The following is a 24,049-nucleotide window of genomic DNA, read 5'->3' as shown; positions in this document are numbered from 1 at the left end:
GTACCAAGGTTTCAACCCCTGAGCCTCTCACCAAGGAGAAGAAAGGCAGTCAAGGGATGGTACCTCTGCATATGGATTTCTCTTGAATACATCTGTTGGAAGCATGATCCAGGGCAGAGAACAGGAGTCCAGGGATTTCACTTTCCTCCCTGTGTCTATAAACAGGTCGCAAATAGTCAACTGTGATACATGCACCCAAACCACATGATCAGCCCCACTATGAGAGAGCCCCTGGTATGCTGTTGGGGTGAAGGGTCACAAGTATCTGTTCTGAGCTTCAGTCAGTGACGTTTGTACTTCCTGCAAGAAGAACATTCTCCTTTCATTCCTAGGCCTGGCACAGAACATACTGGCTGTGATCATCACAGAAATAAAAACAACCTAAAAGGCACCAACCAAAGCTCCTCCCAAGTCCACTGGGCATGAACATGTGCAAGGCTGCCTAAAATCTGCTCCCTAGTCGGTACCCAGGCTTATCAACAGAGTTGTCCTGAATACTGTCTCTACCGGCTTCTATAACTATGCGCTCCGTGAACCAGCTACCAAGACATAGTGAGCCACAGAAGGTTGTTTTGTTATGAAATAATGAACGGCATCTTCCAGACACTCAAGGCATACATACCTCAATGTCTGCTGCAGCTTTGTTTCTGAATAAGTCTGTCCGGTTCCAGGAGCCCGAACCATCTCACACATACAGCATGTCACCCTGCATATGTGCATCACTCAGTGTTTGCACACTGCCTAGGACACACAAACCCACACGGAGTACAGCACCCTGTACGGCGTTTGCCGCCCCGCATAAGGCTCCAATAGGTCCTGGCAGCAAGGAACTCTAGCCTCTGGTAAAGTGGAGTGTGGATATGTACCACAGGGCAATTTTCAAGAGTCCTAATATGTCTCCAGTGTCCCGGATGCAGCTCTGAAACTAGCTGTGCCAGAAACTCCCACTCTGTTCACAAACCTTGCTGAGGTCATGCCAGAAAGAGCCAGATGAAGGATGGAGGATTCCTGTCTTAACAGACTTATGTGCATATAACAAAACATTATCAACTGAATCACTGATAAGTACAAGGAATTTATTTCTCAAAATCTGAAAGGAGGAAGTCTGAGGCTATGAACCAATGTGCTTGGGTTCTAGAGTGGGCTGTCTTCCTAGCTTAGACAGTGTCATTTCATGGTATCCTCACTTGGTCAAGGAAACTAGGGAGTGTCTTCAAAAGGACACCAATCCCAGTCATGAGGTCCTATTACCTTACTATCAAAGGCTGTAGGACTCAGCATGTGAATTTCCATCCTGGAGAACAAGTTGGAGGCAGGCTTAGTTGGGCACTAGAAGGTGCTGATTCCACCCAAGCTGTGAAAACTTCTCAAGGGATCTCGTATACTACAGGACTAACTGGATTCCCCTGCAGCCAGCACAGTTGATCATGGCATTTCACATATGGGGGAAGAGGGGATGCCCTTGATCTTCTGTAAGATATGATTGCTGCTGGGCATGCCTTGCAAATGGCAACTGTAGAGGATGAGCATCTACTTCTGTAGTTAATTCCTGATGCCCAAGTCCCCCATGAAACCCATTTTCCTGAAGCTGCACTCCTAGAGCTGGCTTCCAGAGCTCCACCTGTCTCTACCAGTCTTACAGTGTCTCTGACATAGATCTTGCTGCTTCCTTCCTGTATCAGAACACATCACATCTAAACAGGGCCTTCCATGCATGATACATAGAAAGAAAATGGCTTTTGGGGGCTGAGAGGCTGAGGAGCTCACAATGCTGCTGAATACAAACACCTGAGAACCTATCATGGAAACAGCTTCTTGAGGGCAACTCAGAAATCGAAATACAAAGAGGTTATATCTAACACAGCTTCTTATTCTGTTGTGGTAGCCAGAACACACCATACAGTAGCTGGGAACCCTGTAACATAAGGAGGATGTTCTTTGAAAGAAAGGGACACATAATGCATGCCTTGTTAAGTCCTGGAAACCCATCAACCTGACATCCCAGCCTTCAGGAGAATGTGTGCCCCATCGCCCAGGACTTGGGTTCTAGAGAAGATCACACGAAAGAGGTGTTGTGGAATGCTGTCTTCTGAGCATAAGCATAAGATTATCTTAATCAGAACAGCTGTGATTACCCATAAAAGGCCCTTAAGATCATGACTGTTAATGGACCCTGATAGAAGGGCTACATTGTAGATTCTTGCCAAAGACTCCAGCCATGCTTTCCTTCTTATGCCCCTGTTGTGTACAATTTCCTTCTAATTGAAACACTGTTCTGGAGGAAAACTCATCAAGACTCTTAAAGGTCGAAAACTTTAGACCTTTATGTCTAAAGGAGCCTAAGTCTTTTTAGACTCTAAAGGAAGGCACCTTGAGCCTCAGAAAGTGAACAACTCATAAGAATCGGGAAGACCCTGAAACTTACTAGATTTCCAAGGTCTCCTCAAAAGGCTATGTAAGGAGATGAGACTCTCCAACCAGTCCAGATGCCTCCAGGTTGTACAGAGAGCTCCAGGGTAGCGTTCATGAATCATGTGCATTAGACTTTTGGTGACATGGTTTGAGTCATCCCAATTTCTGTAAATAACCTCTCACCCTTACTCCTATAAGTATCTCCAATAAGCTCAGTAGTTCACCAAACTGGACTTTGGTTTGTCATTGGTTCCTTACCTGAGAAAAGTAAACAATTTGTTCACATCTCCTCAGGAGTAGTATCATACAAGAGCAACTCAATCCAACCATATGTAATTCTGTCACAACTACTCAGAGTTTCAGAAGGTGTTAGTGTTGGAGGACCCTGCTTTTTAAGGTTGTAGTCCTCCAGATCTGGGTAGCCTCTCTGAGTGTGGCACTAGATGGAGAACTCTCTCTCCCCAGCAGGGACTCCTACACTCTGCCTGACCTCATCTGGAGGCATCTTTATGCATAGATGCCTCTAACCATATCTGGTATATGACCTCTGGCACAGTTCCCTGAAAGCACCCCCTCCCTGTGCCTATAGGATAATTAGGTACTGTGTTCCCATTCATATGATAGAACCATGCTACCAAATGCAAAATAAAGCATCCCTGGAATTCCTAGGTTCAAAAAAACTAGGTCCACCTTACCTGTGAGCCTCTCACCCACTCCCTAAGAACTACAAAGCTTTTGTTCACCGGAATAAAGTTGAGCTGTCTCCGTGAAGTGGTTCTGGAGTTCATTCCGTCACATTGCCGGCCATCTGAGTCCCCAGTCCATCGCTTGTGCTCCCTTGTCCCTGAGGACTGGTAGCCAACGACCCCAAGAAGGGACAGCCACACTAGAGTATACAGAGGGTATAAAGTTAAAAAAAAGGCGAACCCTAACTATGTAGCCATAGAGAAGTCACCATCAATGCGGGGTCTAGACTTTTTGGTAATGTATTGCTATTTTAGGGTCACCAACACACCTGTAAGTATCCTTATCCACGTTTCTTTAAGAATAAATAAATGTGCTGATTCACCAAGCTAGACTCAGTTGGGATTATAGTCTTTGGTCTATCATTGATGTTCTATTCGGGGTGTGTAGCTATGTGTTCACATATATCTAGGAAAAGATAACAACAGAAAGCAAGTCAGAAACTTCTTCTCAAAACTTCTATTTGACCTTCAAGATAGCTAAGCAGATAAAAGCACCTGCAGTAAAGCCTGACAATCTTAGTTCAGTCCCGGGGATCTTCATAACCAGAGGAACGAGCCTGTTTTCTGAGCTCCATATGTACACTATAGGATGTGCACATTCACACATGCACATGGAAAAAAATAAGTTTTTAAAATGAAAGTCCTACTGTATGCAACAGACAGCAATCCCTTCTAACCACCAAAAAGGAGACCCCGCTAATGTGTTGTCCAGCTCTGGAGATTAGCTGCGTGCAAACCTAAAGGTTCTTGGAATTTAGCTCACCTATTCCTGACTCCAGTCAAATTCAGATTTGATGAATTGCCCTTCTTTACCTCTTTCAAGATACAAAACTCGCATGTCTCTGAGTCATTTCCCCTGACTCCCCTAGAGCTGCCACTTGGTTTCCTCACCAATCTAGCTTAGCCCCTCTCTGAACCACAGAAGTTCCTGTTTGTGCCATGCATTGAACCCCAGGTTTAAGAAGTTCAAGTAGGGTCAGAAGTATACTGAGGTCCTAAGTTTAGGGTCATGGACCTGGGCATCAGAACCCATGAAACTGAATGGATCAGCACAGCAGTTGGGATCAGAGCCCCACACTATCACAGGGAATGTTCATTCACTGAGAATGATAATCACAGGGTTGGTTACCTTTGCTGCCATGCACAAGATAAGTTCTCTCCCTTCTAGACTCCATTAATCACACTGAGCATGCCGGGAACACTTTTTGCCCAAGATAGTCCATACCCTGGCTCCAAGTGCCCACCTAGCTCACTGTAGATCAGGCCTCTCAGTGGGTATCAAAGCTGGGGGGGCCCCAGGGATTCTAGAACAACAAGAGCCCTCGGGCCCTAGACTGGAGCAGGCAAGGTGATATCCCTAGCTGAGACCCACAAGGGAGTGGGAAGGACCCAGACGGCTCAGGTCTTGGGAGAATGCTATAAGACTCAGCATATGCTAGGGCTGAGCAGGAACCATGTCTCTCCCCTACAAAAAGAGCACCTGAAAATGGTTGGATGTCTGATCTGGTCCTAGGGGAACATTTTTTTGTCTAATATCCCAGTAGCTAGGAGGCTCAGAACAATGAGCTAGCTAGGGTGTCTCGATCTTACCTTCCCTACAGACTTTCTCTTTAAAACAAACACAAAACTTTTCTAATTTTGTTGTACTCAGAACTTACAGGCTGTGTCAACACATTTAGAATGATGAAACTAATCTTACGAATAAATATCAGACACTGAGGCAAGTGTTGGTGCTACCCAGCCACTCACGTGTGCAGCCCGGCAGAGCTAGAGAAGGAGCCCACCTAGACTTAGCTGTGTCTCACCTTGGGCGGGTACCTTCCAAGGAGGGTCATGGAGGAGCAGGTGAACTCAGCCTCTAGAGCAAGAAGAAGGAAGATGGAGGAAGAAAAGATGAGGGGACAGGGTCTTCATTCAGAAATCTCTCTTTTGCCAGTTGCTGCCTCACCCCTAAAAAGTCATTGCTTTGGCTCGCAGCAGGTCGCTAGTATTTCCTATTCTGTGAAGGTGTCTGTAAAGGAGATCACCAGTGAGTTGTCAGGCCTGGGTCGCTCTGTGCACTCTGTCCTGACAATAACATGCTGTTGAGACAGAGCTAGATGCTGTGGCTGCTGCATTCTACTATGTGGGAAGGTGGTAAAAGCAAACACCTGTGTATGCTAATACTGGGGACATTCCCCGGTAGGCGGACACAGAAAGGGGGCTGAGACAGCCCCAGCCGGCCCAGGCAGGACAGACAGGCAGTAGTAGTTGTTTTCCAGATGCTATCATAAGACATCCTGACCCAGAAAACCTAGAGAAGAAAGGGTTGATTTGAGATTATGACTTCAGAGACATAAGAGTGCATCAGGGTGTGGAGGCAAGTGGAGGCATGGTGATAGGAGCAAGGAGCTGGGAGCTTACATCTCAGCCACAGCACAAAGCAGAGAGGGTGGGAGGGAAGAGAGGGGGAGAGAAAGGGAGGGGGAAGGAGAAGGAGAGTGAGAAGGGGAGAGAGAGGGAGGAAGGAAGAGGGAGACAGGGAGAGAGAGAGAACTGGGAGTGATGCTGGGCTTTTAATCTCAAAACCTGCTCCCAGTGGCACACTTCTCCAGCAAAGCTGCACCACCTAAACCTCCCTAACTGAAGAACAAACTGAAGAACAGGAGGTTATGGGGGGCATTTCGCATCCAAACCACACCGTTCCATCCCCTTCCCTCCATAGGCTCATGTCCATATCATAATGTAAAATTCATACTATCTCACTTCAAAAGGCCCCCGGTATTTTTCATACTCTCAACATGAAGTTTAAAAATCCAAAATCCAACGCTTTTCCTAAGACTCAAGGAAATCTAATTTTAACCCTTGTAAAATAAAAAAGCAAATTACATATTTTCAACATTTAATAGCACAGAATATACACAACCATTCCAAAAAGGAGGAATGAGAGTATAGTGAGGAAATACTGGGTCAGTATTTCAGTTCTGGCTAAGCCAGAACCCAGCAGGGAAAACATCAGATCTTATAGTGCCATGTCCAGTATCAGAAGGGAACCGAGCAGGGAAAACACCAGATTTTATGGTGCCATGTCCAGTATCAGAAGGCTTAGATGGCTCTGTCCTTCCCCATTTGTTGCTTGTGACATACACATCTCTCTTAAATTAATCCTACTCCCCGTTAGCGATTCTCCTTGGCAGGTATTTCATGGTTCTGCAGCTCATGTTTGACCTTGATAGCTTCGTGTAGTGATTTCTTAGAGCTTCTTACCCTACAACACAGCCCAGATACCATCTGTATCTCAATCCAGCACTCAGAGGAAGTCTTTCTTATCAAGGGAATATTGTCCAACTGAGCATCAGAATTCAGCATGCGAGTCCTCTGTGCAGCTGCCACCCAAGGAGCCTGCTTTGGCCTTGAAGCCAGAGTGAGTTCCTCAGTACCTGTCTGACGCTGACGCAGACACAGGAGAAAAGCACGGTAGACCCCTGGTCAGCAAGAAACAGCACACACCCAGCAGTGAAAGCCCCCACCTAGCTCCGGCGGAGGGAAAGGTGGGCATGGGGCCCCACCATCCTCACTCCATGCCTGACCTCAGAGAGAGTAGAGCCAGGAAGTGTACTGGACTCTTATCCAAGCCCACCTGTGAGGCAGAGGCTTGGGCACATAGGTCTACCTCACACCAACCACTCCCTTTCTTCCATCCTCTCTGCTGCTCTCCTCTGACCACCACCCAAACAGACATCTGTCTCAGGACGCTTACTGAGCACACCATTTTAGAAAATGTAATGAAAGCACTTTAATTTAAAAATTAAAAAACACAAAACAAACCCTTTTTTCTTCATCCCAGCCTGCTCTCCCGGAATACTGAGGGATGCTAAGCACAGCTGGAGCTCAGCTTGTCTTTACACAAGCCGTGAGCGTGAGTTCAGCTGCATCTCTGGGTGTGGCAGTCAGATGACTTAAGCTGGTTCCCCAGACAAATGAAGAAACCAAATAGCATCTTCTCTCCTTCTGAGTCAGAGATACAGGCTGCAGTCGTGCCGGTCTGACCTGGAGGCACCATGCCCATGGCAATTTCTTTTCTGGTACGTTAAGCATTACACTATGCTCTGTATGAGCTCTGAGATACGGGATAGAGTTCTGATCCTTGATGCTCTGAAGAGTAGTAGGTCTTTTCTTCTGGATTCTTTCATGGTTTTTCTCCTGAGCTCCCCTCCCCCTTATTACATTTGACTATGAGAGAACTAGCCAACATCTTTGGGTGTTTCAGGTTCCTCTTGCTATTCATGTGGATGACAAAGGTAGTAGTTTGGTGTGTGGCACTGAGTCTTGGCCATCATGACTCCTGTGTGTGAGACTCTGCAGATGCTCCACAACTCTTGGATATTAAGCCCTATTTCTTTAAATTTCCATCTTTTTACTCTTTGCTGTTCAAGTTTGACAGTTTCTAATGTCATGTATATAAATTCAAGTGTTCTTCCATCAGTTATGTCTTATGAGCTAATGAACTCACTGAAGGAAGTTTTCTTTTCCCTTACAGTATTTTGATCATCCCTGAACACGTCAATTATCTGCTTGTTTACACTGCTCATCTCTTCTTGTAGTACCTGTTCTGCTTGTTTAATACCTGTCAAGGCCAGTTTTGGCTCTGATGCAATTTCAATCTCTGTTTGCCTTTCTGTCTGCATGGTGATTTTTCTGGTGAGAGGCAGGAGTTGATAGTATCAGGCAAAAGAGCTGCAGTGAGTTGTCTTTAATAATAAGGTGGTAAGGTAGGATGGGGAGTGCTACGTATTTAATTTAAATAGATGCTAATCTTTTGACATTGATGGGAATGATCCATGCTTCTAAGTGAATGTTAGGAAGACCTGAGGGAAAGAGATATTTTGTCTTTATCAGAATGAAGGTTCTAAAGGGACTGGATTATGGAGGGAAAAAGAAGGCATTACCTGTTCTAGACAGAACTTCAACATCCATTGAGAAGGATATCTGAGGACCTGTCAGGCCTGTTCTTGCAGGCAGGGCTATGCCAGCTCAGAACATCCTTGGGCACGGTGCTCTGACTCAGATTCCCCAGCTGCGAAGTTTGAGATGGTCAGATCAGTTCACGTGGAGGCATGGTGTCTCCAGATCAGACCGGCACGACTGCAGCCTGTATCTCTGACTCAGAAGGAGAGAAGATGCTATTTGGTTTCTTCATTTGTCTGGGGAACCAGCTTAAGTCATCTGACTGCCACACCCAGAGATGCAGCTGAACTCACGCTCACGGCTTGTGTAAAGACAAGCTGAGCTCCAGCTGTGCTTAGCATCCCTCAGTATTCCGGGAGAGCAGGCTGGGATGAAGAAAAAAGGGTTTGTTTTGTGTTTTTTAATTTTTAAATTAAAGTGCTTTCATTACATTTTCTAAAATGGTGTGCTCAGTAAGCGTCCTGAGACAGATGTCTGTTTGGGTGGTGGTCAGAGGAGAGCAGCAGAGAGGATGGAAGAAAGGGAGTGGTTGGTGTGAGGTAGACCTATGTGCCCAAGCCTCTGCCTCACAGGTGGGCTTGGATAAGAGTCCAGTACACTTCCTGGCTCTACTCTCTCTGAGGTCAGGCATGGAGTGAGGATGGTGGGGCCCTATGCCCACCTGCTGAGCAAAGAAACAGTTCAGCCTAAATAATAGTCAGGAGCTTGCTTCACTTCCAGAGGACCCAAGTTCAGCTGCCAGCACCCAGCTCATCAGCACCTGTAACTCCAGCATCAGGGCATTCAGCACCCTCTTCTGGCCCCCGAAGGCACCCCACAAACAGACTCACACAAAAACAGGGAACTGATAATAAAAAGAAGTAAATTCTGTGGAGATAGTCAACGTCAACCTTGAATCTGTGTCCTACAGTATTGCTCCTCGGAGGGGACGCGAGATCTGCATTTTATATAATGTTAAGTGCTCTTTAGAAAGAAAAGAGGATATACGGCTCAAAAACTCAAGACACATAAAAGAAAAGGCATTAAAGAGAGAGTACGTGAGAGTAAACTAAAACCTCTTTCTTTACCTATTTTCTTATTTCTTTATTTTTATATAGGTCTCTCTTCATAGCTCTGGCTATGTAGACCAGGCTGGCCTGGAACTCACAGAGGTTCACCTGCCTCTGCCTCCTTCATCCTGGGATTAAAGGCATGCACCGCCACATCTGACTAAAACTTCCATATTTCTTATTTTTGAACCAGGAAGATGGGCGCTCTACCACTGAGCTATATCTCCAGTTCTCTTTATGGTTATTAATTTATCTAGTAAATATGTTTGTCTAAAGCAATGACAACTATGGCGTGCTTGCTTATGCATGCATTCCACATGTGAGGGAGGTATATGAACACCTATGTATTTTATACATGCAACCTACCTTAAATATAGAGAGATGTATAGATTAAAACAAGTGGACAGAACAGTGTATGCGTAGTTACCTAACCAAAAAGGCGTGCCCACTAACTCCAGACAGAGCTGACTGTAAATGCACGAAAGACACGAGTACGGAAGGGAAACTGCATGACTCCCGTGACACAGCACAGCGCAAAGCCTGCTTGACCTGGGATGGGCGTAGTGACGCCAAAGTCACAACCCATGAAAGAAACACTAATAAACTGGGTTCACAGGCTCCCTGTGACAGACATTTTCAAGAGAATAAGAGAGTAAGCCACAGACATGCCCAATGAAAGATCACTAGCCAAAACATCAAAAATGAGGGGCATTTGGCACTCAAAAATAAGAACATATATAATGGATTTTAAAATAGGCAAAAGATCCAAATACACATATATCTCATCTGAAAAAAATGGCCATATGGAAAGTAAACATATGGCCACACCTTCAGCATCATATATCATAAGGGAATTGCAAATTAAAATGAAATACCACGATACACCTTTTTAAATAGCTTCAACTCAAAACTCTGAGAATGCCAAATGGGACGTAATAAAAACTCTCTTGGGGATGCAATGGTACAGAGATGCTAGTCCATAGCTTGGTAGATTCTTGTAAAGCATAACATGCTCTTACCAATATACTGCAGCGATCTCTCCTCTTGCTATTTTTCCAAATAAATCCAAATTACATGCAACCATGAAAACTAGAACAGATTTTATAGCAGCTTTTAATTTTTAGCTGTTAAAAATTGGTAGCAACCAAGATGCCCTTTAGTGAATAACTGGATACATTTTGGTCCAAATGTTTTCAACACTAAAGAGAAATGAGACAAACTATGAAAAAATAATAGAGAAATCTCTGGTGTCTATTGTTAGCAAAAAGGAAGCCAATCTGTAAAGGCTTCACATTGTATTATTTCAACCCATGACATCCTGGAAAAGTCAATAAACAAATAAAAACCTTAAGATGGTAAAAGATCCTGATTACCAGGGTTAAGAGGAAAGAAGGACCAAGCAGAGACCAGGGGACATTGAAATTACTCAGTGACACTACAGTGGATCAATACCATTGCAAATTTATACAGACCCATGGAATATACAAGAAGAGAAAGCTCTGTTATAACCACAGACTCTAGGAATAACACTGGAAGACTGTAGGTCAGTAGACTATGACATTAATTGTTCTGACAGGAACACTGATAAGGAGAAAGGAGAGAATGCAGGAGAGAGTCAATGACAGTCTCTACAATCAGCTTCTTCCTTTACAGTATAGTGGTCTCATGGCTTCAGGGATGTTTGCAATAATAGGTCATGGAATCTGTGGATTAACACTATTATCAGAATTTACCTTTTTGTTTGTCTGTTTTGTTTTTTGAGACATGGTCTCTCTGTGTAGCCCTGGCTGTCCTGGAACTCACTCTGTAGACCAGGCTGGCCCCAAATTCTTAGATAGTTGCCTGCCTCTGCCTCCCAAGTGCTGGAATGAAAGGCATGTGCCACCATTGGCCAGCCAGAATTTAACTTAAACTGTAGTGTGTGCTGGCTCTGTGATTTACATGTTTATCAAACCAGAAGGGATAGCTAAACAAATGCTTTGTGGCCTTATTGACAAACTTTGCCTACTCCCATGGTTAGGGTGATAAACCACCACGACCAAAAGCAACTTGGGAAGGAAAGAGTTTATTTCTGTTTACAGCTCTCAGGCTGTGAGGGCAGGAGCTCAGGGCAGGGGCCTGAAGACAGGAACTGAAGCAGCAGTCATGGAGAAAGCTGCTTGCTGTTCAGCTTGCTTTCTTACACACCCCAGGACCACCTGCCCAGGGAATCAGCTCCCATAGCAATCTGGGTCCTCCCACATCAGTCATTAATAAAGAACATGTCCCTACAAAATTGCCTACAGATTATTCTGATGGAAGAAAGTCTTCAATTGAGATTCCCTCTTCTCAGCTATATTTAGATTTAGATTAAGCAGACAAAAACTAACCAGTACTCCTGTCATTAAATTCTAAGTAGCATCTTTAACACAAAGTAGACTCTTCAACACAGAGTCCCAACTCTTATCTGTTAGCTGTAAAGACTCTCCCTAGACAAAGGACCCAGAACATGTACGTGAAGGACAAGCTGAGAAATAAGCCCAAGTCGCAAATGACTAGATATCCCTGTGGACCACCAGAGCCTTGCAGAGCCCTGCTGAGGAAGCTGGCCCTGAATGTGCCTTCTCTTCCAGACTTAGACACACTGTTCCTTAATCCCTCAAAAGTCAGAATAAAAGCATCAGAAAGATACCTGTAGGGGCCTAGCTACCATGGCTGACATCTGATGGGCTAAACTCCATCCTTCCGCACCTTCCTCCTAAGGACTTTGTGGCTTGCTCTTCTAAGCTACACACAGTGCCTCTTCTTCTGGGACCCATCCAGCTGCTCCAGAGAGTTCTTCCTCCCTTTCAGTCACTATTGCCCACTACACTACACTCTGTGTCTGCTATGAACAGGGCCACATCGCCCCAGAACCCTGTGTGGCACAGCTAAGTCCTATCTCCCGTATATTGCAAGGGCAGCACTGGGTGTCTCAGAGGTCTAAAAAGCTCCAGGGGACCCATAAAACACCCCAGCCTATGTAAGACAGGATGATGTCATCTTATGCATGCCCTATCACCATGGCAACCATCTGGGGAGAAAATAAGTAAATAGCTCTGGCCTTTGAATGTGACCCCTGCCCCACCCTGCTCTGCTTCGGTCTTGGCATAATTCATGACCCTGAGATGCCCTTGTGATGGAGTGGATAGCCTCTCCCTAGGAGGGCCACAAATATGGTGAGTGTTTAGCTGAGGAGATGTTGGAGACAAGAGGTCTACAGCTGAGCCCTCTCCTGCTGTGGAACAAATCCTACCAATGGCTAAGAGCACAGGGGGCAGTCAAGTAGGGGGCAAAAGAACAGAAAGTCACAGGAAGATCACTTGGCCCACAGGTAAAGCAGGAGAGACTTAGAGAAATGGCTGATTGGGTAGGACTGGTAGCAGCAGCACAGCTGTGAGGATCGGAGTCTGAATCGAGTGTCGCCATGCTTGCACCTATAACCCCAGCTCATTGGGAGAAGGCGGATGGGCTGGGGGGCTGCTGGGGCTGGTTAGCTGCCAGCCTAGTGGTAGGTCCATCGACAGACCCTGTCCTAAGGAAGTACGACGGAGGCTGGTAGATCAGGACGCTTATTGTTCTCCGTGTGTTTGCGGACATACGCATTTGCACACACAAGTGCATACACCATACGCACATTCAGCACACACACAGAGAGGTAAAGCTGGTCAATATTCTGGGGTAAACTCCAGAAGCGGGCTTACCCTGTGCGTGCTGTCTCAGTAGAGAGAAACATGAGATCCACAGAGACGGAACACCCAGTTACAAAGATGACAGCACCAGACTTAGCGTCATCCACTTGTAGGAGAGTAAATAACCCCGGAAATGTTCAAACCCCGGGAAATGTTGGGTTGGGTGTATGGTGATGAGAGCTGTCTGCACAGGTCTTAGAAAGGCCACTGAAGGGAAGGGTAGACAAGGCGGGAGGGCCTGAGATTTTGATCACTGGTGAGACAGCTTTTATCATGTGTTTATTAGCTGGTAAGATTTTTTTCAGGGCTCCAAAGGAGCTGTTCATAACCTTTGCCATATATCTACTGGGGAAAGGCAGTGTTCTAAGGGAATGGTTACTGAATTTTATGGAAAGAGTCCCTTCTTCAGAATGTACTACAGGGATTGGGCAGGGTCCCCTGAGTCCAGGGAGCCCAGTACTCAGGGCATGGCTTCAGGGTCCGGGTAGTTCTCTAGAAGCCTGTAGGAACCTGTGTGATGCTGGCTAATGTTCTACTGTGTTCACAGGTCACCTTCTAAGAAGGCCATCTTGACTATAATACTGATTCTGTAATGCAAATTAAGTAGAGAATATGCAAATTTCCATCACTGTGAAGATGTGATTGCTTTTGAGGTGAAAGCCCAGTGTTTGGACACTGAGATCCTTGGTCTCAGAGCAAACCAGTGTGACCACCACCTGGAGGCTGTGCTGGGCGATAGATTGTAAACAGTCTATCATCTGTGCTGGATGATAGATTACAAGCAGATGATACCTTGACCAGTCCCACACAGCCCCCCAAATGCAAATCATAAAGTACAGGATAGCCATCCTACAACCCATAGACCCAAAGAAGCCAAGGACAGTCCAGGGAGGGTGCTTAAATCTCACTCAGAAGGGAAACTAAAAAGACATATGAAGTAGATGGAGGGAGTGGACTGGGTAGGAGAGGGAATGGAGAGGATAACAGGGGTGAGGATCAGGTGGAGGGGGAGGACTGAGAGAGACCAGGAATCAGTGGGGTGGGGGAGCATCTCTGGGACAGAGGAGGCTTCCTGGAATCCATAGGAGTGATCCTGGCAGTAGGAGACATGGAGCCTAAAGCAGCCACCTCCTGTAGCCAGGCGGGACTTCCAGTGGAGGGAGGGGGACACCAACCCACCCATAAAACCTTTGATCCAAAATTTTTCCTGCCTCCAAGAAGTGTAGGGATAAAGATGGAGCAGAGATTGAGGGAATGGCAAATCAGTGACTGGCCCAACTTGAGAGCTACCCCATGGGAGCGAGCCAACCCCTGTGACTATTAATGACACTTGCTATGCTCACAGACAGGAGCCTGGCATAACTATCTTCTGAGGGGCTTCATCCAGCAGCTGATGGAAACAGATGGAGAGACCCACAGCCAACAATAGGCTAAGCTCAGGGAGTCTTGTGGAAGAGTGGGAGGAAGGATTGAGGGGGCCGGAGGGGACAGCACACCGCACAGCTATGCAACTGAGAGACCAGGCAAAGAGCCGCTGAAAGGAGCTTTGTCTGGACTTTCACTCCACGTGAGCATGAGCTCACTTGATTTCACTTCAGCCTTGGTTCTGAGCACTCACCTCCACACTTAGGTAACGTGGATGCTGTCATTCTAACAACAGCCAATAAACATTGTCAAAGAAGGGAGGGGGGAAAAGACATCTATCTCAGGATTTTCTCACAAAAAGTCAGGACACTCAAGGATGACTTCAGTACAAGGCACCTAGTGGCACCAGATTCCAGGACACATGACCAATGCAGAGCAGTGAGGAAGAAAGGGAGCACCAGGGTACTGAGGTTGTGACCCTTTAAGCTCTACACTTACGCTGAGGTATATCACCTTTCTGCATATGTGACAATTTTCTAAGAATATATAAAATCCCATCCTTCCAAGCAAAGAAGAGTGAGGTGGAAAATCTGATTAAGTCTGTCCTTTTGCTTTGCTGTCCTACAGGACTAAGGTTACATGCTGCTTGTGTCTTTGCTTTCAGCACTTTCATTGGCAGCACTTGCAGCATAAACCATTAGCCACTGTGACCTGTGATGACTAGACAGACTAAAACGCATAGACAGGCCAGTGAGAAGGCTAGAAATCCCAACACAGATTTGACTCTCAGGTCTTCCTTACAATATACAACATCCTTTATTATTAAAAATGGATTAGTTAATGGTCTCAAGGATCTTAGTTTTCATATTTAATAAGAAGATCTAGCTTATCTGAATCTGAGGTAAATTGTGATCAAGGAGAAGACCTGGTTTTCTCCTATTCCCTTTGAGGATCACCACTCAATATCTAGACAGGTGGTCCCAAGAACTGGCTGTGGGACCCCGAATGAGTTCTGAGCCTGGCGATTCACCACTAACTTAGTTAAAACATGGCATTCCTGACATTCATCCCTGGGAGGGGCCAGATCTTTCTACAAAGTTTCTGTTCAGTGCTCTAGCAAATGTACTCTTCCAGGGACTAGGTCAGATCTTAGGAGCCCTGGTACTTGGTGTTTCTTGGGGAGGGGGGGGTGTTTCTTATGAAAAAGCTGGAGGATTAACAGGGGAAACTCAAGACCTGGAGACCACTAAGGAGGTGAATTGGGAATCCACTTTGCAAACAACAGTGATAGTGGAATTTTTAAATGTCCCACCCTGCCCAGCCTGAGGGCAGGTGTTCCAGTGTTGATAACCAGGGAACCCTGAGGGAGTCAGGAACAATTAGAAGCTTTTGTTGAGATTCTCTGAAAACCAACCTTGGGTTGGGCACAAAGATCCCAGCAGACTGATCCATCCTAGGAACTAGGATGTTGTCAATGTGCAGGAACTCTACAATTGGGGTCTTTCCCAACCCTACCCCCACTGTGGCCAGGAAACAGCTAGAGTCATAACTGCTGAGCATGGCTGGACCTTTGGGGTAGCATGGAGAGTATCTACAGGAGACAAGAAGTCAGGACTCTTCTTAAGGTCCATGATATGGGTGGGGATTCAAGGATGGGTCTGCTTCACTTCCCGTGAACTCTGCCTTGACCCTGGCCTTGGTTGTGGGAAGAGAGTGTGACTCTGAGTTCCCTTGATAGACCCTATTTGAAGATGAGGTCACTCACTCCCTGTGGCTGCAGGGTCTCCTCATGCCTCCATGGGCAGTAACTCCCCCGGCCTTAAAACTCAGCCACGTCAGAGTCCTAGAATGACACAGCCGTGTAGCAGGACCTATTACCCAGGAATCATCAGTACTCAGAGGTCTAAGGGATAAAACCATGCATGGAGGGAACCCAGACCTGTGTGGCTGGTTGGCTCTCCCTTATGCAGCACCTACCACATAGGCAAAGCTGTCCTTGTTCTCCCTAGGCTATCGGAGGTGTGGAGAAACACTACCAACCCCTCAACAGTAGGGACCACATCAGATGCCAGCTGCTGTCACAAAGGCTTTCCTAGTGAGACAGTTATTCATAATTTTTAAAACTGGCCAGCAGGGTACAGCTAGAATCAATGAATGGAGATGATTTTTTTTTTTTTTTTAACAAGGAAATAGCAAATCCTTGTTATATAGAGAACAGAGGCCTGAACACAGATATGGGGCTGGGACATCCAGTGGTCCCCTAATAGCATGCTGGAAAAGTGATTAAGTCAGAAGACAGTACAGCTGGGAAGGCTCTCAGATTTGGGTCTAAAAGTCACAATGGAAAAATCTTTTCAGTGGAATGTGTTGATGCTGAGGCAGTCCAGGGAGCAGAGGTTATACCCAGCCCTCGGGCTGCTGGGATAGCCAAAGGTAGCTTCATTAGGCATCTTCTCCCTAACCTGCCTCAGTCCTGAACTGGACAGTATGTCAGGTATTCTTTGTGATGTCAGGCCCTGATCCAAGACCATGATCATATCCTTTCTACTCTCCCAAGGCCCCGCGGCCTCTAAATTACAGGATCCTAGTCTTGTGGTCTCCATAGCCCCTTGCACAAACAGGAGGATTCAGTCTAGAGCTGTCCACAGGGCAAAACTACCACAGGGCCACTTTGCAGAACCTCATTTCAACCTGCCAGGACCTAACCTCTCAGGTACCAAAAAACCTATTGTCCTTGGGATCGCTCAGTCTCTGTCCCCACTACCAGTTTGTTCTATCCACTGTTATTTACCCAGGAAAGCCTCACCCAGCTGTCCACATACAACCCCCAGAGTCCCTGGCTGTGCGGAGAAGTTTGACTCTTTTCTGATCTCTACCCACTTCCTAACAATTTGAGGAATGTTGGAGGACCCCCTTCAGAATGTAAACAATATATTATCCCAACCTCAGATCAATGAGTCATGTTCTGAAGAGAATCGTGTGGATGTCAGGGGATAAATGTTCTCTAGAGCATCATACAAAGGCTATGGGTGGCAGAGGGGGGTTGGGATGGGGAGAAAAGAGTCAGAGTTTTTAGGAAGACATTCCTAGGGAAGAGAGCAAGATAATCTGGAGACTCAGTTCATCATTGGAGTAAAAGCTGTGGAAACATGCATGTGGAAGGCACAGGCTCCCCCAAGGGGGAGGCTAGTGAAGAGGCTCGTCCGCTCTGCATTGTTTCACACATTTACAAGAAGCTTGACTTCCTCAAGAAGCCAAGCCATGGGTATCCCCACTTCTTGCTTTAAAGGGTGTCTCCCTTAGGCTGTTCTGGTCCAGGGTAACTCCATTGCTGGTCAGAAGCATGGCTGCCTCAGACTTGTTGAGGCATGGTCTCAAGGAGAAACACTCTAACCACAGACCTAAAAGTTTGACAGAAGACACAGAAAAGTGCACTCTAGAGGAAAACTTAAGGAGAAATGAAGTTGAATCTAAACCCCCATGAAATCAATATCCACTGTTGTCATCTGAGGGGCTGATCTATGCCAAGGGGATCCCTTCTACTTTGGGATAAGAAAATGGTTGGCCACTGGAGGCCAGACGCTACCCTACTCACCCCTAGATCTAACCACAGCTAGATTAAGGGCCTGAAATTACCCTGGAGCCTCTGCCTGAATTCCTGAGTTTTAGGAGCTTAGCCACTTTTAAGGAGAGATTTTGAAAGAGTAGAAATGAGCAGCATTTTAGCACAGTTAGTTAAAGAAGAGTGTATCTGGGAACGAGCTCCTTAAAGCTTGGCTATCCCTCATGGGTCCGTGGGGAAGTTTAATCAACAGCAGAGAACAAGAGAAGACTTACAATTGTCCTGAGGTCTGAGAGGAGGCTTAGGAAGCCAGACTTCCCACTGTCCCTATAGACCCCGTCCTGGAATAGAAGAAGAAGCTCTCTCATAGTCTGGACTTCAAGGACAGGCCTACACAGAACTGGTGAGGTGGATAATCTTGGAGATTACCTTCACTTTGCTGGTCTCTAATCAAGACTCTAGAAGGATTTTCACAAAGTGTGTGGGACTCCCTCACATCTACATAGATCCAAAACTTGGGTCATCTGAAAAACCCAGCACCTGACCATGTAGCATGTTGAATAAGATATACAGCTCAGGTTTTTGTGTCAAAACATTTCTGCTCTTGCAGAGGCAAACAGATGAGCTCTACAAGCAAGACTTCCAGCAGGCCATTAGCTTCTCCCAAGCCACGGGATCCTTGTCCTTCCATGCCTGCCTTATTAGTTTAGTTAGAAATAATGTTAAGAAGGAGCCAAAGCCACCTATTTCCGTCCACTCAACAAGTAAGGCAGACCTACACCAGAGTGTATGCACAAGGTCGTGTTTGGTTCAAATAACACTTTTTCTTGTGACCCTTTAATGGACAGAAAAAAAAAATGGAAAATCAGAAAGTTAGGATCAGTCTGGGTGATCCTCATTGGAAAACCAATCTCTTCAGGTTGATTAGGACTTTCACTGTGACCATCTCATATTTAATCTCTGACACTACAGAGATTAAAAGGATTGCAAAATATAATGGACTATTTATGCCAATAAACTACATAGCTTAAATAAACGAGATACCAGAAAAATACAAAATACCAAAACTGACTCGAGAATAAATATAAAACAGTATGCTTATTAGTAGAGAACAGGATCAATAATTAAAATTGTCCTCTAAGAAAAAGCTAGATGACTTCATTGGTTATATCATAGCAAATATTGAAAGAATCCTTCACAAACTAGTCAAAAAAATAGAGGAACTCACCAACAGAAAAGAAAACCAAAAGCCATTATCTCTCATAAATATAGTTATGTCAACAGTGTCAGCAAGAGCCCTCAACAGGTAAAGGGTTATTGCTACTTCAGCAAGTTGACCTCCTTCCCCAGAAGCCACATGGTGAAAGGGAAGAGTCAATTCCTACAAGTTGTCCTTTGATCTCCACATGTGCATCATGGTACACACATGCCTGTGAGCATTTGTGAACACACACACACACCAATAAATAAAAATGTAGTAAAAATCAACAAATTGAACTCAACAACACATAAAAATAGCCCAAGGAGGATTTATATCCTAGCACCGAAATGTTGGTTTAACATTCAACACTTAATTACTGGAGCATGTCACTTATAAAGTTAAAAAAGAAAAAGAAAACCAAAGCCCAAAAAAACCTAAATTATATGCAATCATCTAAATACACTCAAGGAATTAAAAAAAACAAACATTGCATACTCTTTCACTATAACATAGGAATGGAAAGAGAATTTTGTCAGTTTGAAAAGGATGTCTACAACAGAGCCAACTAACCTTGGCCCAGGGGGGCCTGCAGAGACTAAACCACCAACCAAGGACCATGCATGGACTAGACCTAGGCCTCCTACATATACGTACCGGATGAATAGTTTGGTCTTCATGTGGGTTCCCTAGTGAGTGAAGCAGGAGCTGTCTCTGACAACGACTCTCTTACGTGCTTTTTATCACTTCCCCCTGGTGGGGCTGCCTTGCCAGACAACCTTGGTAGAGAATGCACTCAGTCCTGACATGTCTTGATGTGCTGGAATGGGTTTGGGGAGCTTCCCTTTTCTCTGGGGGCCCGGGGAAAGAGAGGGATATGGTAAAGAGGAAAGGAGGGTGGGACCAGGAGGAGAAGAGGAAGGGTGCTATGATTAAGATATAAAGTGAATGAATAAATTAATAAATATAAAAGAGAAGAAGGATGTCTATATAAAGCCTACATCTCACAAAACACTTAAAGATGAAAGTCTAATGAAAAATTTTCCTTCTAAGACTAGAGCTAAAGCAATACCCATTGATAACTTGTTCCTGAAACCTAGGATAGGATTGTGATCTGAGCTGGCCAGAGTCAGGAGCATCTTGTCACTGTCTCTGTTCACACATTCTCCCCCAGGACCCAGTCATGTTCCATGCACGTTTCTCCAGGGAAAGTGACATCTAAAGGCTACCCTCTTCCAGCCCTGAGGAACCCCCCCCCCTTTTTTTTTTTTCAATGTCACCTAGAAGTCTAACAGGTAAAGCAAAAGCCTTTATACCATTTTCAACCTTTCCTGCCTCTGCAAAGAACTGCTTCACAGTCCCCCCAATCACTCTGTAGCAGAGCTTAGCTCTGCCTGACCCAAGCCAGTGTTTCAAGGTGAACACTCGTATGCTGGGAGTCTAGCTGGTAGAACAGAGAGTGAGTGCCATGAGACCACAGTAATCTGTGACCTCTACTTGACTTACCTGCTGTGATGAAGAAGGCAAATCATTCCTCTGTGGCTATAAGTGGACAACACCCAGAGTTTCTGTGTGAAGTATGGTGCTCATAGATGCTGTTGGTATACTCAACAGATGTTGGGCATGGCATGAACTACTCTCCTAGGCCCTAAGCTGAAAAAGACTGGTGTTCACAAAGGCTGGTACCCACATCTTAGCCCAGCACCAACCACGGCTTCCTACAGCCATCTTGTGCATCTAAGGTTTGTGTTGCCACAGTGTCCAACCAAGAGTTACCAAGCCACACTCTACAAGTGCAGGCATCACTCTCATGGCCTCCACAGGAGTGGAGACAGAGTGTGGGAGGGCAAAGCCCCCAAACACTGTTTACTGACAACCAAAGTCAGAAACTAGTCATCAGCTGGGAGTCCCAGGCCCCCAGGGAAGAAACTGAAATTCAAAACATATCAGGGTGTGGACACTCCTGCCTCCTCAGCTTGACTCGCCCAGCCTTGCATTCCCCACAGAGCTGTGAGGTCTAAAGAGCCATGGAGCTGCCCAGGGCCAGGAATGACTAGCCCCAGACCTTGGATAGCAAATATTCTGGAGCTACTTTGCTGCAAAGTGGAGCTACAGACAGCAAGGCCAACAGGAATGTTCTAAAGAACCTTTGGCTTTCCAGGGCACCACGTCAGCACTTAGGATGCAAAGCAAATAAGGGCACATAGTGAGGTCATCATGATTCCAGGTATCACATGGGAGGCTTAGAAGTAGAATTAAATGTTTTTTAAAGTAAACATAGAGAAAAAAAACCCTTTCTAAATATATACAACACACATATAAGACCAGTTATGGATGAGGATTAAAGAAAAGAAGACAATGAAAAGGAAAAAGAGGTAGAAAGAGGTAGCTCAAGGGCCAGGAAGGGCAACAACAGCAGAGAGATAGATATCAAGAGCAGAGATGACATCCTCTAGGTGTCTACAGTGCTTCCACGGGTGCTGCAGCAGTCTTGTCTTGACAGAACCAACCACAGAGGTCTTTCCATTGTTGAGGTGTTGTGTTTGTAGCTGGCTCTTAACAGACACCAGTGCTGGCATTATCAAACTGTACCACATTCAAAAACACTCATTTTCACCAGGCACCTATCTGTAAAGCTTTTAAATTGCACTCTGCTGGTCCATGCTTTTTAGACTCAGCTGCTGAGGATGGAGAGATGTCATTCTTAACACCTAATTGTCTTAGTTTGCCCCATGACCAAAAGAAACTTGGGGAAATAATTCATTTCGCTTTGCTGGTTATGGTCCATCATAAAAGGAAGTCAGGACAGGAACTCAAGACAGAAACCTGGAGGCAAGAACTGAAGCAGAGACCATGGAGGAACCTCGGCTTGCTCTCCGTGGCTCTCTCAGTGTGGCACCCCGGTGTGCTGGGCCCTACCACATCAATCTTAACTGAGAAAATGCCCCACAGACTTCCATACAGACCAGCCTAGTGGACACGTGTTCTCAACCGCGGTTCCCTCCTTCTAGATGACTTGGGTTTGGATCAAACTGGCAAAAACAAAGCAAAGAAACAAACAAACAACAACAACAACAAAAAAACCCACAACACAAATAAGAATTACACTAACCCAGATATACAATCACAGAGGCCACACAGATCAAGAGCTATCTGGTGGGAAATTTTCACAAAAGTTCTGCTAATGAACCGAAAGGAGCTGTGCTAGACTAGTAGGAAAATCCCTTCCGATTAAGGAGCAGAAGAGCCAGATCCTAATCAGAGTAACCCTAGGTTTGAAGTAGTTTCTGGCCTCGTGATAAGGGTGGGAAAACTCAAGGAGTGAGTGAAAGAGAGGATGCTAGGTTCCATGAGGTCAATATGAAACCAGAAAGATCTTTTTCTTTTAAAGTCCCCTCAGTAAACTTGGTTTACTCTGTGCTCACGTATCTGGTACAGTTCATTTTGTCTTCCCTTCTGTTGCTTTCAGAACCTGTTCTTCTCCTCTGTGCCACCTCATCCCTGCCTTAGTTAACACAATGATGTTGGAGGTTGGTCTAATTAATGCTGATTACTGGCCCTCAAGATTTGGTTATTGCTTGCTGGATACACCTATCCTTGTTTGTGTAAACCTGCCTAAAACATTATACCTGATTGGTTAATTAAATGGTCTATACTTGGGCAAGACCGAATGGGGTAGGCATGGCTAAGTTTCCCAGGCTTTTGAGGATGGAAGAATCAAGAGACTCATGGGAGAGACGGATAGGAGGAGAGGGAGAAGGAGGATGCCAGGATGGGTTAGCCTGGAGAAGAAATAACGATGGGCCTGGAGGAAGGACTCCAATAATGGTGTGAAAAGGCCCAGATGAAGAAAACAGCAAGTACCATGGGATTGTGTATGGAAGGTAGACAAGATGAGGAGGCCTAAAGTGGATGGCATTGGGTGGGGGCTGGGAGATGGATGATGAGGATACAAAACAAGGTAAGGAAAATATCTGCCCGGCTAAAGGCAAATAAGGCAATTATAGATGTAACAGATGTCTTATTATTATATTATATGTCTTATTATTTGTGAGAGTGGGTTAAATAATACCACCATGACAATCTTAGGGCTAATAACAAGCATTTAATAGCCCAATAGCCATTTTTTTATTTAGTACACCACCATGACTTACTCCAAAGCAGGCAGAGGCATCGTTGAGAACTGGTGGTGCAGGGGAGAGTGGGATGCAGGCCTGCTTCGAGCCGTTGTTTTCAGACTCAGACCCAGCAACGCAGTCAGCCACGTTCCGCGTCCGGAGCAGCCTGGCCCTCTCCTCCCTTGGCATGCTATTGTAGATACAAATGAAGACAGATACACGGATAGGCTCTCTTAGAAATTGTTCCTCACTTTATTTCTGTCAGGTTCAATAGTTCTAATTCATGTTTTAAGCCAATGCATTCTTCTACCTTTACAGGTAGACTACTTTCTCAGCCACTTCCCTGCTGATAGTGTTGTAGCTTATAAAAGAAAACAGGTTCATAAAAGGATGTGAAAAAAATTCCTCTTCAGGAAGGCTTTTATTAGAATTATGATGGACTCATGGTTACAGGTGGCCAAGCTGAGGCCCTGAGTGGGAAAGTATTAGGAAAGATAGTAACCAGTATGATGTGCCTTGAAGGGAAGAAGCCATCTCAGGTCCCTTCAGCCCTGAAGGATTTGGAGAGTTATAGCATTGTGCTACAAATAGCACAAAGACACCCAGAAGAAAGAGACTGGGTGTCTGTCACTTCAGTAGGACAAAGGGAGGGTCTTGCTCTTCTAGATCTCGGGGGGAGGAGAGCGCGTAGGCCATCTACCATGTGACCTAGGCTATGTGCTGGAAGCTACAAGATATTGACAAAAGTAGAATTATAATTCAAGGCGGTTGGAAAGGGGAGTTATGGTGGCAAGGGGAGGAAGAAATCCCATAGCCACAAGATCGTAGCAGGCTTATCAGCTCTCTGGAGAGAACTTCAAGAAGTGTGGCCTAATTTCTGGCAGACACAGAGAGATGGCTAAAGGTTCTGTGATACAACAGAAAGGCTACGTGTTTTTATTT

At 45.5% G+C, this 24,049-nt stretch overlaps 1 pseudogene; it reads right to left on the bottom strand.

The window, feature by feature from the left end:
• The window catches only part of LOC129665675 (F-actin-capping protein subunit beta-like), a 55,606-nt pseudogene extending 32,310 nt beyond the window's left edge, over positions 1-23,296 (bottom strand).
• Between the last annotated feature and the right edge of the window lie 753 nt (positions 23,297-24,049).

Source organism: Psammomys obesus, unplaced genomic scaffold (genome assembly GCF_907164565.1).
Source record: "Psammomys obesus unplaced genomic scaffold, mPsaObe1.curated_primary_1811, whole genome shotgun sequence".
Taxonomy (NCBI): Eukaryota; Metazoa; Chordata; class Mammalia; order Rodentia; family Muridae; genus Psammomys; species Psammomys obesus.
Note: the sequence above shows the minus strand (reverse complement) of the source record. Positions and strands in the feature narration are given on the sequence as shown.